Source organism: Engystomops pustulosus, chromosome 2 (genome assembly GCF_040894005.1).
Source record: "Engystomops pustulosus chromosome 2, aEngPut4.maternal, whole genome shotgun sequence".
NCBI lineage: Eukaryota > Metazoa > Chordata > Amphibia > Anura > Leptodactylidae > Engystomops > Engystomops pustulosus.
In genome coordinates this window covers 200396510-200414724 of record NC_092412.1, presented here as the reverse complement: position 1 = coordinate 200414724, position 18215 = coordinate 200396510, and the positions used below count along the sequence as shown (strand labels likewise).

Genomic DNA, 18215 nt, shown 5'->3' with positions numbered 1-18215 from the left:
CGCACATAAATGGAGAAAGGCGAAGTTTATACGCCACAGAATTCAGGCGCTTCAGTACTTCAAGTGGACCGAGGAAACGCTTCAGTACTTCAAGTTTATGACTGGGAATCTTCAAACGAACATACTTAAAGGACAGACGTACTTTGTCATCTGGGGAGAAGACTGGAGGAGACCTGCGCTTCTTGTCCGCATGGGTTTTGGTCCAGGCAGATACCCGGAGCAAAGTCTGACATGTTTGTTCCAAGATGGATCTGAGATCTTGGACCAGTTCCTCCATGGAAGGATCTCAGCAAGAGCAAGAGGAGGATGAGGATGTAGACCATACACAATATAAAATGGAGCAGAGCCGGCAGATTCAGAGTCCAGAGAGTGGTAAGAGAATTCCGCCCATGGCAGCAGGGTGGAAACAACATGGCGGAGATATCAGCCCAGGGTCTGATTAACCCTCTCACCTTGTCTGTTGGACTGCGATTGGTACGCAGATGAGTCCAGCTTCAATTGTAGTTGACTGCACAGGGATCAACAGAAATGGGAAACAAACTGGACCCCATGGTCCGAGGCAATGTGCAAGGGAAGTCCATGAAGCAAGAAGATTTGCAGGAAGAACAGGCAGGCAAGGCGTGGAGCCGACGTTAGACCTCGAAGAGGAACAAAGTGGGACATCTTGGAGAATTGGTCGGTTACCATCCAGATGATGGTATTACCCGAGGAAAATAGAAGATCGATGATAAAGTCCATGGCCACATGAGTCTATGGGCAGCTGGGTATTGGTAACAGCAGAAGAATACCAGCAGGTTTGAGACTAGATGTTTTGAGCACAAGAAGTGCAGGAGCCCACAAAATCCTGTACAACCTTGACCAGATCTGGCCACCGGTAGAACTAGGAAATGAGGGCGATAGAGTGTTGCACCTCAGGGTGCCCAGCCACACGAGAGCAATGTGCCCGAGTCAGGTCGGACATACGTCTTGCCAGGAGGAAGTTGCTGAAGATCCACTGGAGCAGCAAGAACCAGCCGTTTAGGAGGAACTATATGTCTCAGAGCAGGATCTTCCCCAACAACATCCGAAACACAAGAGAGAGCATCGGCCTTAACATTCTTCTCTGTAGGACATAAATGTATCAGAAAGTTAAAATGGGAAAAAAAGAGAGGCCAACAAGCCCGTCTCAGATTGAGACGCTGGGCAATATGGAAGTACAGGAGGATTTTGTCATCAGATGCTGACTGGATGACGGGCACCCTCCAGAAGATAACGCCATTCTTCCAAAGTAAGTTTAATAGACAGTAGCTCCTGGACGTGGCCACTGAAGTACAACAGACAACTTTGCAGGATCCATCTGCAGTCCTTGTCTGAGATAATATATCCTAAGAATGGGAGACTCTTCTGATGAAATTGGCATTTCTCGAGCTTGGCATATAGGTAATTGGCCCTTAGGCACTTGAGAACTTGCCGTACATGGGCCCAATGCAGAAAACACCAGAATATCATCTAGATAGACCATGACACAAGTATAAAGAAAGTCTCTAAATATGTCATTGACAAACTCCTGGAACACCGCCAGCGCGGTGCATCCAAACGGCATAACAAGGTATTCTAAGTGCCCATCTTGAGTATTGAAGGCAGTTTTCCATTCATTGCCTGCACATAAGCAGATGCGGTTATATGCCCCTTGTAGGTCCAACTTGGAGAAAACCTTGGCACCACACAGATGATCCAAAAGTTCCATGATCAGGGGAAGTAGGTAGCATTTTAGGATGCACAGTTGCTGCAGTATGGCGGTGAGATGTGCAAGTTGCTGTCCTTGCGCTGCAATCTGTTGAGACTGCTGGACCGTGATGGTGGTAAGGTCGGCCATTTCAGGTAGTGGAACTTTGGCAGGATCCATGGCCAGATCTTACTGTCAGGATCAGTGGTAGTGGAACCTCTAGACCAACGGGGAAGTTGTCGTAAGCCGACACCTGGGACCAGTCTCTGAGTGGTACCAGGGTTGGAATTGGTGCGGCATGGTACCATCAGGTCGTGACTTTGTCTGTGGTGGTCACCAAGGTGAAGTTCAGAATCGAAAGGCAACTCGTGGTCAGGGACAGGCAGGAGGAGGTTGAGGCAGGCAGCATGGAATCAGAGTGAGGGAAGTGGGGGAAGGTCAGGACAGGCATTACAGTAGAGTAGTCAGGAACGGAATCGATGTCACAACGGAAAATCACTAGAAACGCAGAGGACATGGGAAAAGGCTTTCTCAATGGCAATGAGGTACGAAGATCCAGCAAGGAAGACAGGAAAGAAATTTATCAGAAATTGGCAGCCAGCCAACACCAATTATCGTTGCGCTGGCTCTCTAAATCTCTGGAAGCCGGCACGCAAGCCTCAGGAGACGAGGACACGCGTGCCAGACTGCCGGAGCCATCATGGGAACTCCGAGAGGTAAGAACAATGGCGGGATCCAGGGGATAGTATAGGAACACGAGTGCCCATGAGACCTGGCTCGTGGTTCGCAGGAGCACCCATGAAAGGTTCATTTGGATTTAGTAATTTTTTTAGCTCACAACCTCTAGCAGACGTTTTATGATTGATGAAACAGCTCTCCAATGTACAATACTCATCAAACATAAAATAACCATGAGCAATACTTTAAATGTCTTATAAATGGGTCTTAAATGGTTATATGTCTACAGAGTCTAAGGCTCTGGCCTCCTGATGTATACGACGGGGACCTACAAATTGTTTATTTTTGCGCTTGGCCCTACCTGGTGTAGAAATAAGTGGAGACAGTGAATTTTCAAGTCTGAGATGCCCAAAAAAGCCTACTCCTCACCGGCCAAGCAATCCCCCCTTCTCGGCCCTCCAAGCCCCCCAGGCGTGGAGGTGGCAGAAAAGGGGAAATAATTGCACATGGTAGTAATAAGCTAGCATTTGCAATTATTTCAGGGTCTCCACACAACTGGCATGGTGCCGAAGCGCTGATAAATAACGCTTCCTAGGCTATATGAACACAGCACATAGTTTTAAAACAACAGATCCCTTGCCCGTGTTTGTCCTCCATACGTGTCCTGTTTTCTCATCAGTTTCTCCTCTCTATTGACATAGATTTGGACTATGTATGTCTGTCCGTAAAAAATACTGTAGGTTGGCAAATTATGTCCTTGGCTTGTTGATTTTGGGTTATCTAGCAAGTGATCCACAAATACAGGGGGCATGCGCATTTCACATGTGTGGCATCAGGATTTTTAACAGCTCCATAGGCTTCTATGGGAAGGTAAAGGCTGCAGAAATGGACAGAAATAGGACCTGCTTCAAATAGAAAGTTGTGGATGTGATACACAAATATAGACCTGTGAAAAAAATGGCACTGAGCATGACTACATTGATTGACATGGAAACGCGAGACTGTGTGTAAAATATGGATGAGACACGTCCATGAAAAAGCAATGTGCATGTAGCCTTCAGGATGTGTCTTAAGACTACATGCACACTACATTGCTTCACGGATGTATGTCATATCCAAATTTTATACAGCAGTCTCATGTTTCAATGTTATTCAATATAGTCATGTCCATTCCAATTTTTTTCAGGTCCGGATCTGTGTGTCACATTCACAACATTGGGGCAAATTTACTTACCCATTTTCACACTTAACATTAAGGTTATCTGCACATGTTATGTATTGCCTGCATATATGCTCTGGCTCCTGTGTGGCAAAATCGCTCCATTATTTGCATCGGAAACAAGCCGATTTCTGATTGGTTTCTGATGTTTGTGGCAGTGCCTGCCCCCCCCCCCCAGTATATAGCCAGTTCCTGCCCCCCAGTATATAGCCAGCAGCCCCCTGGCCAGCATTAAAAAAACCCAAAAACTTTGTACTCACCTCTCCAACACCGCCGCAGGCCCTCTTCTGTCTTCAAGAGAACCCGTCATGCAAAATAACCCCCCTAAACTAAATATATTTTCATAAACTGCCATTAGAGATCATTGCCTCTATCCCTTTATTGTCGCTCTACATGCCTGTAAACCTAAGCAATGAGGTCCTAAAGCTGTATGCAAATGACCTGTGAAATGTCCAATGAAGCATTAGCATATTCAAACTGTCTACTCTATTCATGAGTGGGAGGCACAGCCACACCCCCAGTGCATGACTGACAGCCTGTATAATGATGTGAGGCTGTATAATGATGTGCTTCCTGGTGCTGGTGGCCAAGCCCCCTGGAGCCTGTGTGTGCATGTGTGTGTGTGTATGTAGGAGAGATACAGCAGCTCCAGGCAGCCATGTTACAGCAGAACATGTCAGATTCATGTGTAGCTGATGTCTGTGTCTCTCACCTGTATATTAGGAGGATGCAGCATGTCAGCAGATGCAGCACACACAATAGCCATGCTTTACTATACATTACACACAGACATGAGCAGGGGGAGGAGAGGGGAGGGGTAACAGGGGTGACATCACTGCCACTGACCATGTGACCAGCCTCATGCCTGCAAAACTGAATACACCAAACTTTGACAAAAAATGTACTGAACTCTTATAGAAAAAACATAATATTTTTCTAATAAAACTTTGATATTTGCAACGCTTGTGTTAAACCAGCCTCTGATCCTCCTCTTCCTTGTGGTGTGCTCCAAATCTAGATATGTAAAGTAAAATGAACAGTATAGAAAAGAAGGTCTTCAAGATCTGAAGTACAACTTGACCTTGGTGTAAGATATTGCATCCTAACAGTTAATTTACATAAAACATGTTATGATTTAAAAACATTTATTATAACAAACATTTTTAATTTAACAAAAAGACAGGAAAAGATTGCAAGATTGCTTAATGAAAAGTCAAATGAATCATGTGACTGGCAGGCTTTCAGTTGTTGGTGTACCGAGGCTGCCATAGCATTGGTCAGAGGTTTTGATATAAGGACATAATAACTCATAGAGAAATATATTTCCATGGCTGGGAACCATAGGATTTGTTCCACAGTTCTGGATATTCCTGTTGAAGTATGAAAATTATAGTTTACTGGCCCATTAGCAATATAAGCTAATTCACGAATAAACTTGGGGACCTGGATCTTCTGAACTGAAAGAAGGATTTAATGAGGTTATTAATGATTGCTGTTATGTTGAATGCACACAAATCATCAAATCCACTCTGGAAAAATACCAAAACCAAACCATGATGTCCCAGGCCATGGTAAGATATTATGACTATGCAGGCTACAAACAGAAGCAACATACAGCCTGGTGGTGTCATGATGAACAATGGCCCCTGATAATACAGGATTCCAATATGTCAACTAATAGTCCTAGTCTAAGCCTGCATCCAGCTTTTACTGTGTCTGAGACAAAAGAGGAGTATCACGGAATAGATTTCCATACCATAAAGTTGCCCCTGAAGAAGCCAAAGAACGCTAAAGTGGTGCAAATGTCAGTGAAATGTCATGGTTTGTGTAGACACTGTCATTCTTAGTATGTATATAGTAAAATATTCTTTGTATGGTGCCAGCCAGTGGTTGAATAGATAAAAGCTGAGAGTCCCCACCTTTTGATACCTTTTATTGGCTGACTATAAAAGATGATGACAGTTGAAAGCTTTCGAGACTGCTTTATAAGGCATGGTACCATGGTTAGCCTATAAAGGTATCAACAACTGAGGACTCTCAACTTATATCTATTAAGCCATGCATATGTGATTTCCAATTTCACTTGCAATACCGAAAGGTTTTCTATGGATAATTCTTTTAAACTGCCGATGAACATACATCAAGGTATTATCCGTTTTCCATAGTTTCCTGTGGCTGAATTAACTTGCTTTTAATCTGTCTGTTATGCCCCTTACACATGTCACAGATTAGATGCTTAAAAACCATTTTCAGACCGAAGCAACAACTTCTTGGTGTTGCAATTTCCTAATCACCTCCACTAAGATGAAGGGTAATTTGTAGACCACTCTTCAATAAAATGATGAAATGAAGCCTCCTTTATGGACAGTTCCTACATTTTTAAAGCATTTAAACTGGGATAAGAACTGTTCAATGTTAGTTCAAAAGATAGCCTTTATTTTTTATTAATTGTTTTAACACTTTATTGTTTTTGAAGAACTCTACTGGAGCATTATGTTCTGACATCCTCTGAACTGCGGTGAATGTGCCAGGGATGCGCAGAAGGAAACAGAACATCACTTCCCCCCACATAATCCCTTCCATCTTGCTGACAGTGGGATTGAAACTAGTGGTAGCCACACCTTCCACTGCCGATTGGCTGCAGTGTGAGCATTGTATGCATAGGTGGGTGGTACCATCAATTTATGATGATGCTAGGCACTGAGGTCAATAGCCACCTCTATTAACATTTACCTGTTTTTAACACTTATACTACCCAGTATTTTGCTCCCTGATGAGCCAGTGCTGTAGGCTGGTGAAATGCATAGTAAAAGCTCATGAGGATTAGCATTACTTGAGACAAGGACAGCAAAATGTTCAGGAATGGCAGTGCAGTGTTAATTAAAATAATTAAAAATTAAATGAAAATAATCCCCAATGTGTGGTGGTGCCCCAATGTACCTAAAGGGCACTCAACCTGTGACTATTCATAAAAGGGAATAATAATAATCTTTATTTATATACAGGCAGTCCCCGGGTTACATACAAGATAGGGTCTGGAGGTTTGTTCTTAAGTTGAATTTGTATGTAAGTCGAAACTGTATATTTTATAATGGAAGTTCTAGACAATTTTTTTCTTTTGCCCCAGTGACAATTGGAGTTTCAAGATTTTTGGTGTAATTGGACCAAGAATTATCAATAAAGCTTCATTACAGACACCTTACAGCTGATCATTGCAGTCTGCGACTATAGTAATGTATCCAGAGAGCTTCACCAGAGGTCACATGGGGCAGAGGGGTCCGTCTGTAACTATGGGTTGTCTGTAAGTCGGGTGTCCTTAAGTAGGGGACCGCCTGTAGTGCCATCAAATTACGTAGTGCTTTACAATAAAGAAGTAATCACTATAAATTACCCTTCTGATCACTGGGATATTTTTGAAATTTATTGCACATTAAAAATATTGAGCGGTCATGTGCTCACAATGCCTGAAAACTCTCTGGCCCCCCACTAAGAACATTTTATTTTACACTTTCATTTGAACTTTATAGTGAACTATTGTTATGAATACAGGCGGTCCCCTACTTAAGAACACCTGACTTACATACGACCCCTAGTTACAAACGGACCTCTGGATGTTGCTAATTTGCTGTACTTTAGCCTTAGACTACAATAAACAGCTATAACAGTTATCACTGGTGTCTACAATGTAGCTTTATTATTAATCCTGGTTCTAATGAGAATCCAACATTTTTAAAATCCAATTGTCACAGAGACCAAAAAAAATTTGGCCGGGGTTACAATGATAAAGTATACAGTACCGACTTACATACAAATTCAACTTAAGAACAAACCTACAGAACCTATCTTGTATGTAACTGCCTGTATCAAATAATGCAAATGTTTCAGCAGTTGTATATTTGGCTGTGTGTCACCTACCATATATACTCGAGTATAAGCTGACCCGAGTATAAGCCAAGACCCCTAATTTTACCACCAAAAACTGGGAAAACCTATTGAATCGAGTATAAGCCGAGGGTAGGAAATGCATTGGTCACAGACCCCCCCCCCCCTGTATATAGCCAGCTAGCCCCCTATAATATACATCCTGCCCCCTGTAGTATACAGCCTGCCCCCAGTAGTATACAGCCAGCCCAGATTGCCCCCAGTAGTATACAGCCTGCCCCCAGTAGTAAACAGCCTGCCCCCAGTAGTATACAGACTGCCCCCCAGTAGTATATAGCCAGTCTCCAGTAGTATACAGCTTGCCCCCAGTAGTATACAGCCTGCCCCCAGTAGTATACAGCCAGGCCCCAGTAGTATACAGCTTGCCCCCAGTAGTACACAGACAGTCTCCAGTAGTATACAGCTTGCCCCCAGTAGTATACAGCTTGCCTCAATTAGTATACAGCCAGTCCCCAGTAGTATACAGCCAGTCCCCAGTATTATACAGCTTTCCCCCAGTAGTATACAGCCAGTCCCCAGCAGTATACAGCTTGCCCCCAGTAGTATACAGCCTGCCCAGAATTTAAAAAAATAATAAACTTATATACTCACCCTCCGGTGGCCCCGATGTGCAGCGCTTCCCGGCTCCTCTTCTGTCACATCGTGCTGGGCGCCGCCATTGTTCTCTCCCGGGCATAGTATGACGCGCCGCTGCTGACGTCATACTAGGCACCGCCCAGGAGGGAATAATAGCGGCGCCCAGCACGATCTTACAGAAGACAGAAGAGGAGCTGGGAAGCCAGAAGACAAACCGCGCGGACATCGGGGGAGCAGCGCTGCACATCGGGGCCACCGGAGGATGAGTATATAAGTTTATTATTTTTTAAGCCCATTGACTTAAGTATTGAGGGGACGTTTTCCAGCACATTTTTTGTGCTGAAAAACTCGGCTTATACACGAGTATATACGGTATTAGCTTTTGGCGTGCAGCAAGGATCTTCTGAATACTAAAAAATGTTCTAAAACTATGGGTTTTGTTTTAACCATTTATAAAAAGACATGACAGTAAAAAATACTATAAAACGTGATTCAAGCATGTACTGGGGTCTTCATCAGTAACTTAGCAAAAGCCTTCTGTTTTCAACAGAAAATATACACTTCCTACCTTCCTTGTACTCTATTTATCAATAATTAGTGTTATTAATAATTCTTAAACAACAAACAATATTCAGCTTGTTCTTCCATAAATATGGTTGTTAGGGGAATAGATAGTTGAAATTAGACCTTACAAGGATATTTAGCAAACTGAGTACAGGCGGTCCCCTACTTAAGAACAACTGACTTATATACCACCCCTAGTTACAAACGGACCTCTGGTTGTTTGCAATTTTCTGCCTTAGGCTACAATAATGCCTTAGGCTACAATAAAGAGCTATAACAGTTATCACTGGTGTCTACAATGAAGCTCTATTGTTAATCCTGGTGCTAATGACAATCCAACATTTTTAAAATCCAATTGTCACAGAGACCAAAACAAATTTGGCTGGGGATACAATGATAAAGTATACAGTTCCGACTTACATACAAATTCAACTTAAGAACAAACCTACAGACCCTATCTTGTATGTAACCCGGGGACTGCCTGTATTATGATTGGATGTTTGTATTTATGCTGTGGATACCATTACAAACAGCAGGATGTAGACACATGGTCATGGGACTAAAGTAGTATTCAGTGACACAGACTCTGTTTCCATGTTCTAAAAATACATAGAGGAACTTTATTCATAACATCTTGTGCATAATAATGCATCAACACAATGAAATAGTCTTATGGTTCTGAAGACAATTCACATAGTCTTAACTTTTGGTTCCACACTGGAGCATACATGTAGTTATTAACTGAGACACCAGCATACTTAGCGACGTTTCAGAGGCTCTGCCTTCTTCTTTGGGCATGCGTATTGGCAGTACAAAGTTAAGTATAAATACACCACCAACCCTATCCGGAAAGTTTCACAACATCATAACAAGATGTGTATAAATTACATTAAAACTCAAATGTAAATGTAATCCAAAGATAATCAAGCAACAGCCTCCTCTATGTTACTACAAGTTATATTGCTTATTTAACTCATATAGATGTAACAACTGCAATTTGTCTATCTTACACCTCTCTTTGTAATAACCTACTTTTAGATGTACTAACATCTACGTCAGTTACACGTTTGAGTATAAGCCACTGTGGCTCATACAATAGGCGCCCTTTCTCTTAAAAATGACGTAGGACCCCAGACTCATGTTTTTTATTTTTATCATTTATATTCTATATTATTTGTTTAGGAATTATGTTATTGCACACATATGTTCTTTCAATCTAGTTTTGATACTCTGTGATGTCTGTCCAACATAGACTGCGCCACGAGGACATTTCAACATATAAACAACGTCCTGATTGTCGCAAGTAAAAAATCCATTAATCTCTATAGGATACCCTTTCTAGGATGCAATCCCCTTTTATTATGGCGGAGCAGCCTTGACAGGATAAGCATGCAAATGACCCACATTTTTGAGTGCACAGAAATTGTTGTCTAGACAGCTTCTTAGTAACTATATCTGATTTAACCAATTTATTAGCAATCGATTTTTTAAGATAAAAGTGGGTTTTTCTTTAAACAGGATCCCAAAATATGGGATTGGGTTGTAATATACTCCAAGTAGAGATGGGCGAATTTGTCAAAATTCATTTCGCCCCGATTCGCCAAATTTTTCGAAAAAATTTGATTCGACCCGAATCGAATCAAAACGAATCACGTTAAAAAACAGGCATTTCCTGGCTGCAGAGAGCATGTAGGGTGTTGTAGAAAGTTGTGCCATGCTTAAATATGCATAGGGAGCGTGGTTTGGTCTTCAAACATGTATGACACGCACATGACAGCCGCAGCTCTTAGAATCGCTTCACTCTTCACTTCCATGTGCACTTACATAGGCCAACTTCCCCAAATAAGCGAAGGGGGAACGCAGCCTGACAAGGCAACGTCTGTGCCAGCTCAAAAGGACCGCTATAACATCAAAGAGTGCACTCTTTTTACACTGACATCAGATGATTCCATAGATTACGACAGAAACTGTTCTGTTAAACGCGGATACATGTGGAAAGCCCCCCAAAAGAGTGTAGAGGATGTCGGCAGTAATTTTGCATTGACGTCACTGATCATTTTGCCCTTCTTTTCACGCGTCAGTGTCCTCTTTCAATCGGTCAATAATCCATCAGTATTGCTAAAGCCAAAAACAAACAGGAGTTGATCCAGAATAGAGATGAGCAGCAAATGGGATACTTGCATGTCCTCTGTGTTCTGTATCCACTCCTGCTTTTGGCTATGAATCCTGAAGCTTTTCAGCCTTCTGACGGATGAAATGAAGGCGAAACGTCATAGAGTGATAGAGGGTGAAAACAGCATTATGGAAATCACAGGGTATTCCAGGGAGACAGCGGTCAGTTGGCAGCAGCATGAGTAGGCTGCAGAGGGGCACAATGACAAATTATGGAGATGGCGGAAATTTGGTAGGCCACAAAGTAGTACAATGATAAGAGTGTGGAGGTGGTGGCAGTAGAAGCAGCAGCAGGAGCCCACAGGTGGCAGCAACAGGGATAGCCACAGAGTGGCACAATGATTTAGTGTGGAGGTGGCATCAGCAGCAGGAGTCCACAGGTGTCAGCAACATGGTGGCAGTTTCAGGGAAAGCCACAGAGTGGCACAATTATATAGTGTGGGGAGGTGGCATTAGAAGCAGCAGTAGCGAGCTGAGTGGCACAATGATATAGTGTGAAGGTGGCATCAGAAGCAGCAAAAGCGGCAGAGTGGCACAATGATATAGTGTGAAGGTGGCATCAGAAGCAGCAAGAGCGGCAGAGTGGCACAATGATATAGTGTGTTGGTGGCATCAGAAGCAGCAATAGCCCGCAGAGTGGCAGAATGATAAAGTGTGTTGGTGGCATCAGTAGCAGCAGCAGGAGCCCGCAGAGTGGCAGAATGATATAGTGTGAAGGAGGCATCAGAAGCAGCAACAGCAAGAGCCCGCAGAGTGGCACAATGATATAGTGTGAAGGTGGCATCAGAAGCAGCAAGAGCGGCAGAGTGGCACAATTATATAGTGTGAAGGCGGCATCAGAAGCAGCAGGAGCCCGCAGAGTGGCACAATTATATAGTGTGAAGGTGGCATCTGAAGCAGCAGCAGGAGCCCGCAGAGGGGCACAATGATATAGTGTGAAGGCGGCATCAGAAGCAGCAGCAGCAGGAGCCCGCAAAGTGGCACAATGATATAGTGTGAAGGCATCATCAGAAGCAGCAGGAGCCCGCAGAGTGGCACAATCATATAGTGTGAAGGTGGCATCAGAAGCAGCAGCAGGAGCCCGCAGAGTGGCACAATCATATAGTGTTTTGGTGGCATCAGAAGCAGCAGGAGCCCGCAGAGTGGCACAATGATATAGTGTGAAGGCGGCATCAGAAGCAGCAGCAGCAGAAGCCCGCAGGGTGGCACAATCATATAGTGTAAAGGTAGCATCAGAAGCATCAAGAGCAGCAGAGTGGCACAATTATATAGTGTGTTGGTGGCATCATAAGCAGCAGCAGGAGCCCGCAGAGTGGCAGAATGATATAGTGTGAAGGTGGCATCAGAAGCAGCAGCAGCAGGAGCCCACAGAGTGGCACCATCATATAGTGTGAAGGTGGCATCAGAAGCAGCAGGAGCCCACAGAGTGGCACAATGATATAGTGTGAAGGCAGCATCAGAAGCAGCAGGAGCCTGCAGAGTAGCACAATCATATAGTGTGAAGGTGGCATCAGAAGCAGCAGCAGGAGCCCGCAGAGTGGCACAATCATATAGTGTGAAGGCGGCATCAGAAGCAGTAGCAGGAGCCCGCAGATCGGCACAATGATATAGTGTGGAGGTGGCATCAGAAGCAGCAGCAGCAGGAGCCAGCAGAGTGGCAAAATCATATAGTGTGAAGGTGGCATCAGAAGCAGCAGCAGGAGCCCGCAGAGTGGCACAATCATATAGTGTGAAGGTGGCATTAGAAGCAGCAGCAGGAGCCCGCAGAGTGCCACAATGATATAGTGTGAAGGTGGCATCAGAAGCAGCAGCAGGAGCCCGCAGAGTGGCAGAATGATATAGTGTGAAGGTGGCATCAGAAGCAGCAGGAGCCTGCAGAGTGGCACAATGATATAGTGTGTTGGTGGCATCAGTAGCAGCAGAAGGAGCCCGCAGGGTGGCACAATGATATATTGTGAAGGTGGCATCAGAAACAGCAGCAGCAGGAGCCCGCAGAGTGGCACAATCATATAGTGTGTTGGTGGCATCAGTAGCAGCAGCAGCAGCAGGAGCCCGCAGAGTGGCAGAATGATATAGTGTGAAGGTGGCATCAGAAGCAGCAGCAGCAGGAGCCCGCAGAGTGGCACAATCATATAGTGTGAAGGTGGCATCAGAAGCAGCAGTAGCAGGAGCTAGCAGAGTGGCACAATGATATAGTGTGAAGGCGGCATCAGAAGCAGCAGGAGCCTGCAGAGTGGCACCATGATATAGTGTGGAGGTGGCGGACAATTACAGTCCCTGGTAAAGATGGTAGGAGGCAGATGGTGCAACTACCAGCAGATGTGTGGCATCAGGTGGGTGGCAGCATCAGAATAGTAGCTGAGGCAGGTAGTTAGAACCCCAACTCATTTCTCAATGTTTGGAGGTGGAGTCATGGCTGATCTAATCTGATGCATTAGGCATTGGTAAGTTGAAATCCTGGCCGATCCAAGCCTGATTCATCTTGACAAAAGTTAGTCTCTCCAAATTACAGGTGGACAAGCGGGTTCTCCTGGGGGTAACGATGGCCCCCGCCGCAATGAACATCGCTCTGATGCCACAATACTGGCCGGGCAGGACAGCTTCTCTACTGCAAACTCCGCAAGTTGCGGCCACGCATTAAGTTTGGCTGCCCAGTAGTCCATGGGATCCTCTACCTCAGGTGGTAAAGTGCTGTCCATGTAGGCCACCACCTGCTGGTGCAGGGTCTGCTTCATGTCCTGCTGCTGCTGCTGGTGGCGGCTACCCTCCTCACTAGGCGGTTGAAGAAAATTGCTCATTAAGGAATCCAGACTTAAGCGACTGTTGATGGAACTGCTACTGCTCCTACCCCCCCCCCCCAGCTCCCCACAGCAGCCGTGGTAGTAGTACATGAGCAATGACTGCCAGGAATCCCCTGGTCAGACCTGACAGAGGATGGACAATGGCGCACATAGGCAGCAGCTAACTGTGTGCTCAGTATTTCTCTATAGTATGCCAGTTGTTCCTTCCTCTCAGCAGCAGGAAAAAAGTCAACCATTTTGGACCAGTAGCGAGGGTCCAAGAGGGTGGAGAGCCAAAAGTCATCCCTATGCCGGATGTTGACTATTCGGCTGTCACTAGTTAGGCAAAGCAGCATGCTGCGGGCCATCTGCGCAAGTGACTCTGAGGGACTCCCGGTCTCCATATCCACTGAATACTGCCACGGTGCTTCTGGGTCATCTGCCTCGTCTTCTACCTCCTCCGGATGCTCCTGTTCCTCCTCTCCTGTAGAAGTAGAAAAACCACAAATTGTACCAAATTGCTTGTGCTCCAATGTCCTCCTCCTCCAGTTGCAGCCCCCAATGGACTAATGTGGCCATGAGATGTAGTCTCCACTTCTCCAGTGCCCTGACCAGACAGATTTTGCAGCATGAGTTCCAGGACATGAAGTAGTGGAATGACGTTATTCATCCCACAGTCCTGGCGACTGACAAATAACGTGGCCTCTCCAAAAGGGCTGAGCAAACGGCAGGTGTCACGCATGAGCTGCCAGTGGCTGACATCAAAGTTACACAGGGGAGTACTACGGTCCGCTTGCATCATCAAAAAATCATTAATGGCTTTTCTCTGTTCATACAGGCGGTCTAACATATGGAGGCTGGAATTCCAACGGGTGAAAACATCGCATAGCAGACTATGTTGGGGTAGGCCGTTCTGGTGCTGCAACTCGAGCAGGGTGTGCTTGGCTTTGTAAGAATGGCTGGAGTGCGTGCACAGTGTCCTGGCCATTTTTAGAATGTCTTGCAGATGGGTGTAAGACTTCAGGAACTTGTTGACTACCAGATTGAACACGAGCGCCAGGCAGGGCGCATGGACCATCCCTCCTCGGTGCAGCGCGGACACCATGTTCCTCCCATTGTCTGTCACCATGGTTCCGATTTTTAGTTGTTGCAGAGAAAGCCACACATTGATTTCTTCTTGCATGATGCGGAGCAGTTCCTCCCCTGTGTGACTTTGTTCGCCCAGGCAAACCAGGTGTAGAACTGTGTGACACCGCTGTGCCCTGCCCCTGTGGTATGATGGAGCAGCACTTTTGGAGGCTGAGGTGGTGGTGGAGAAGGAGGAGGAGGAGGCGGACACTGGTGCAGGAGCAGCAGTTTGACAATGTGGAGGAGAAAGCACCGTCTCTTGTGGAAGTTGTTGGTGTGGCTGGGCGGGAAGCACATTCACCCAGTTGGCCGTAAAGGACATATACTGGCCCTGACCATAATTACAGCTCCACACGTCCGCACTGCCGTGCACCTTGGAAGAAACTGATAAGCTCAAGGACTGGCCCACCTTCTGTTGTACATATTGGTAAAGGGCTGGCATAGCCTTTTTGGAAAAAAAATTGCGGCTTGGAACTCTCCACCTCGGTTCGGCACAAGCCATTAGTTGTCTGAAGGGTGCAGAGTCCACAACTTGGAAAGGGAGAGACTGCAGTACCAACAACTTCGACAAGAGCACGGTCAGCTTCTGCACCTTAGGATGGCTGGATGCATAGAGTTCTCTTTTTGTAATCGTCTCGCTCAACGACTGCTAGCGCCATGCGTAGCGAGGAGCAGGAGCATCTGGACTGGGAGATGATGTCAAAGGCAAACAGTTCCCTTCGGCAGAGGTGCTGGAGCCTTGACTTGCTGAAACAGCATGTGTGCCACTAGGTGCTGCTGCTGTTGCTGCACCTGCAGGATGGACCGCATCTGACACCCGTTTCTCCCAGGCCATTGGATGGTGACGCTGCATGTGTTGGCGCAGGGCCGTGGTTCAAACGTTAGCTCCCTGGCCACTCTTCACTTTCTGCCCCCACGACATATACCCATGCTCGGCTCCTCTGTTGTCTTTACAAAAAACTGCCACACCGCTGAGGTGGTAATTTTGCCGCCAACACTTTGCACTGAGCGACTACTACCGCCGTTGCCTTGCTGAACCCCTGTGCCACTGCTTATTTGGGCCTGCGAATCGGGATTTGTACCCCGCAGACATTTGACTCCCGTCCTCGCACTGCTGCCACCCTGCTGACTCACAGCCACAGTAGCGACTTGCTGCCTGCTCCGCAAGCTGACAATCTCTTCGCCTGACGATGATGAATCCCCTGCTACACCCGGCTCCCAAGTGCGATCGGCTACATCACCGTCAATTTGCGTTTCCTGGTCACTGCTACTCTCCTTACCGGTGTCAGTATGCACAGCCTGCCTACTGCAGGAAGCAGCGGAAGTCTGCCCCACCTCTTCACTGCAAAGCAGCTGATGACTGTCCTCAAACACTTCGTCCTCGCTGATTAGTGGCGCTGAGCCCAGACCACCTAGTAGCTCTCTGGCTGCGGGAAAGGAACAGGACATAGCCTGGTTGAGGACAGGTGAGGGCCGATGACCTGCTCCTGGGCCATGCCAACTAATTGTTGTATCAGAGGAACCCACGGACTCTTGGCTGGGGTTGTCAGATGTTATATTTGAGGAATTGGATGACCTAGTCAACCATTCAACAACCTATGGGTTGTTGATCAACACACTGCCACTAGATGACAATGGCAGTTCTGTCCTCACAGAGTCACCCCTGCTGCGACATCCCCTTACTGTGCTGCCACCTCTACCTGCTCCACCTGCCACCTTTCTGTCTGACATAGTGGTTTATAAACTATGTGGATTTGACACGTAAATCTGGCTGTAAACTAGAGCCCCCAAAAGGTATTGTAATATGCGTTATACAGATACCCCACAACTGACAGTGTAATTTCAGCGAAAATCAATGTATAAACTACGTGGATTTGACACGTAAATCTGGCTGTAAACTAGAGCCCCCAAAAGGTATTGCAATGTGCGTTATACAGATACCCCACAACTGACAGTGTAATTTCAGCGAAAATCACTGTATAAACTACGTGGATTTGACACGTAAATCTGGCTGTAAACTAGAGCCCCCAAAAGGTATTGAAATGTGCGGTATACAGATACCCCACAACTGACAGTGTAATTTCAGCGAAAATCACTGTATAAACTATGTGGATTTGACACGTAAATCTGGCTGTAAACTAGAGCCCCCAAAAGGTATTGTAATATGCGTTATACAGATACCCCACAACTGACAGTGTAATTTCAGCGAAAATCAATGTATAAACTATGTGGATTTGACACGTAAATCTGGCTGTAAACTAGAGCCCCCAAAAGGTATTGCAATGTGCGTTATACAGATACCCCACAACTGACAGTGTAATTTCAGCGAAAATCACTGTATAAACTACGTGGAATTGACACGTAAATCTGGCTGTAAACTAGAGCCCCCAAAAGGTATTGAAATGTGCGGTATACAGATACCCCACAACTGACAGTGTAATTTCAGCGAAAATCACTGTATAAACTATGTGGATTTCACACGTAAATATGGCTGTAAACTAGAGCCACAATAAGGTATGGCAATATGCGTTATACAGATACCCCACAGCTGACAGTGTGATTTCAGCGAAAATCACTGTATAAACTATGTGGATTTGACACATAAACCTGGCTGTAAACTAGAGCCCCTAAAAGGTATTGCAATGTGCAATGGAGCCGAGACCCACAGATAACCCACAACTGACAGCTCACTACTGCAGATGCATGCATCGATTTTGTCACTACATAGAACTGCTATTTGGGGTATACAGATCCCCCTTAAAGAACAACCAGGGATTGGTCCACCAATCGCTACTGAAGATGCATGAAAGTCAAACAGATTTCTTCCTATTTGATTTTGTCACTAAATAGAACTGCTATTTGGGGTATATAGAACCCCCTTAGAGAACAGCGAGGGATTGCAGCAAGAATCGCACAGTACAATAGCAGCAGCTGGACGCTACAACATGAAGTGTGAAGTGCTGAGATAGAAAATGGCTGATTGGCTTACAGGTCTGCAGATGTCATCGGGGGTGTTCCTTTCTCCTTCCCAGAGTTCGCTGCCCCATGTAACACGTTGTTCTCGCGCCCATTTAGCAGAAACCTGAGGGGAAAAAGAACAACTTCGTTCCCGTGAATCAGCATAAACTTCGGCTTCGTGACAAATCAAATTTTTCCTGAAATTCTAACCGAATTTAGAATCATTAGAATCAATTCGCCCATCTCTAACTCCAAGTCTTCAGAATAGTACTCTTAATCAATCTAGCATGGTTATCATATTTTTAAACAAAATACTACTTCTCTCCTGTTTTTTTAGGTTTTGGGCTTCTAATTTCCTCACCAGATATTTTATGGACCTCAGCTGCTGTTCTTTCTACTTCTTCTTTTGGATACCCTCTATCATGAACTTTCTTATCATCTTTTTGGCCTGAATGTCTTATTCTTCATCTGTACTACATATATGTCAGGTTCT

The 18215-nt window shown here is 45.4% G+C and overlaps 1 long non-coding RNA gene across 1 annotated transcript in view; it reads right to left on the bottom strand.

Annotated features, from left to right (window-relative positions):
- The window catches only part of LOC140116710 (uncharacterized), a 30883-nt gene extending 13043 nt beyond the window's left edge, over positions 1–17840 (bottom strand). Inside the window, exon 1 of the long non-coding RNA XR_011852929.1 lies at positions 17754–17840. This is a non-coding gene — a long non-coding RNA (uncharacterized lncRNA). The remainder of the gene's footprint in view (positions 1–17753) is intronic.
- Positions 17841–18215: the final 375 nt, after the last annotated feature.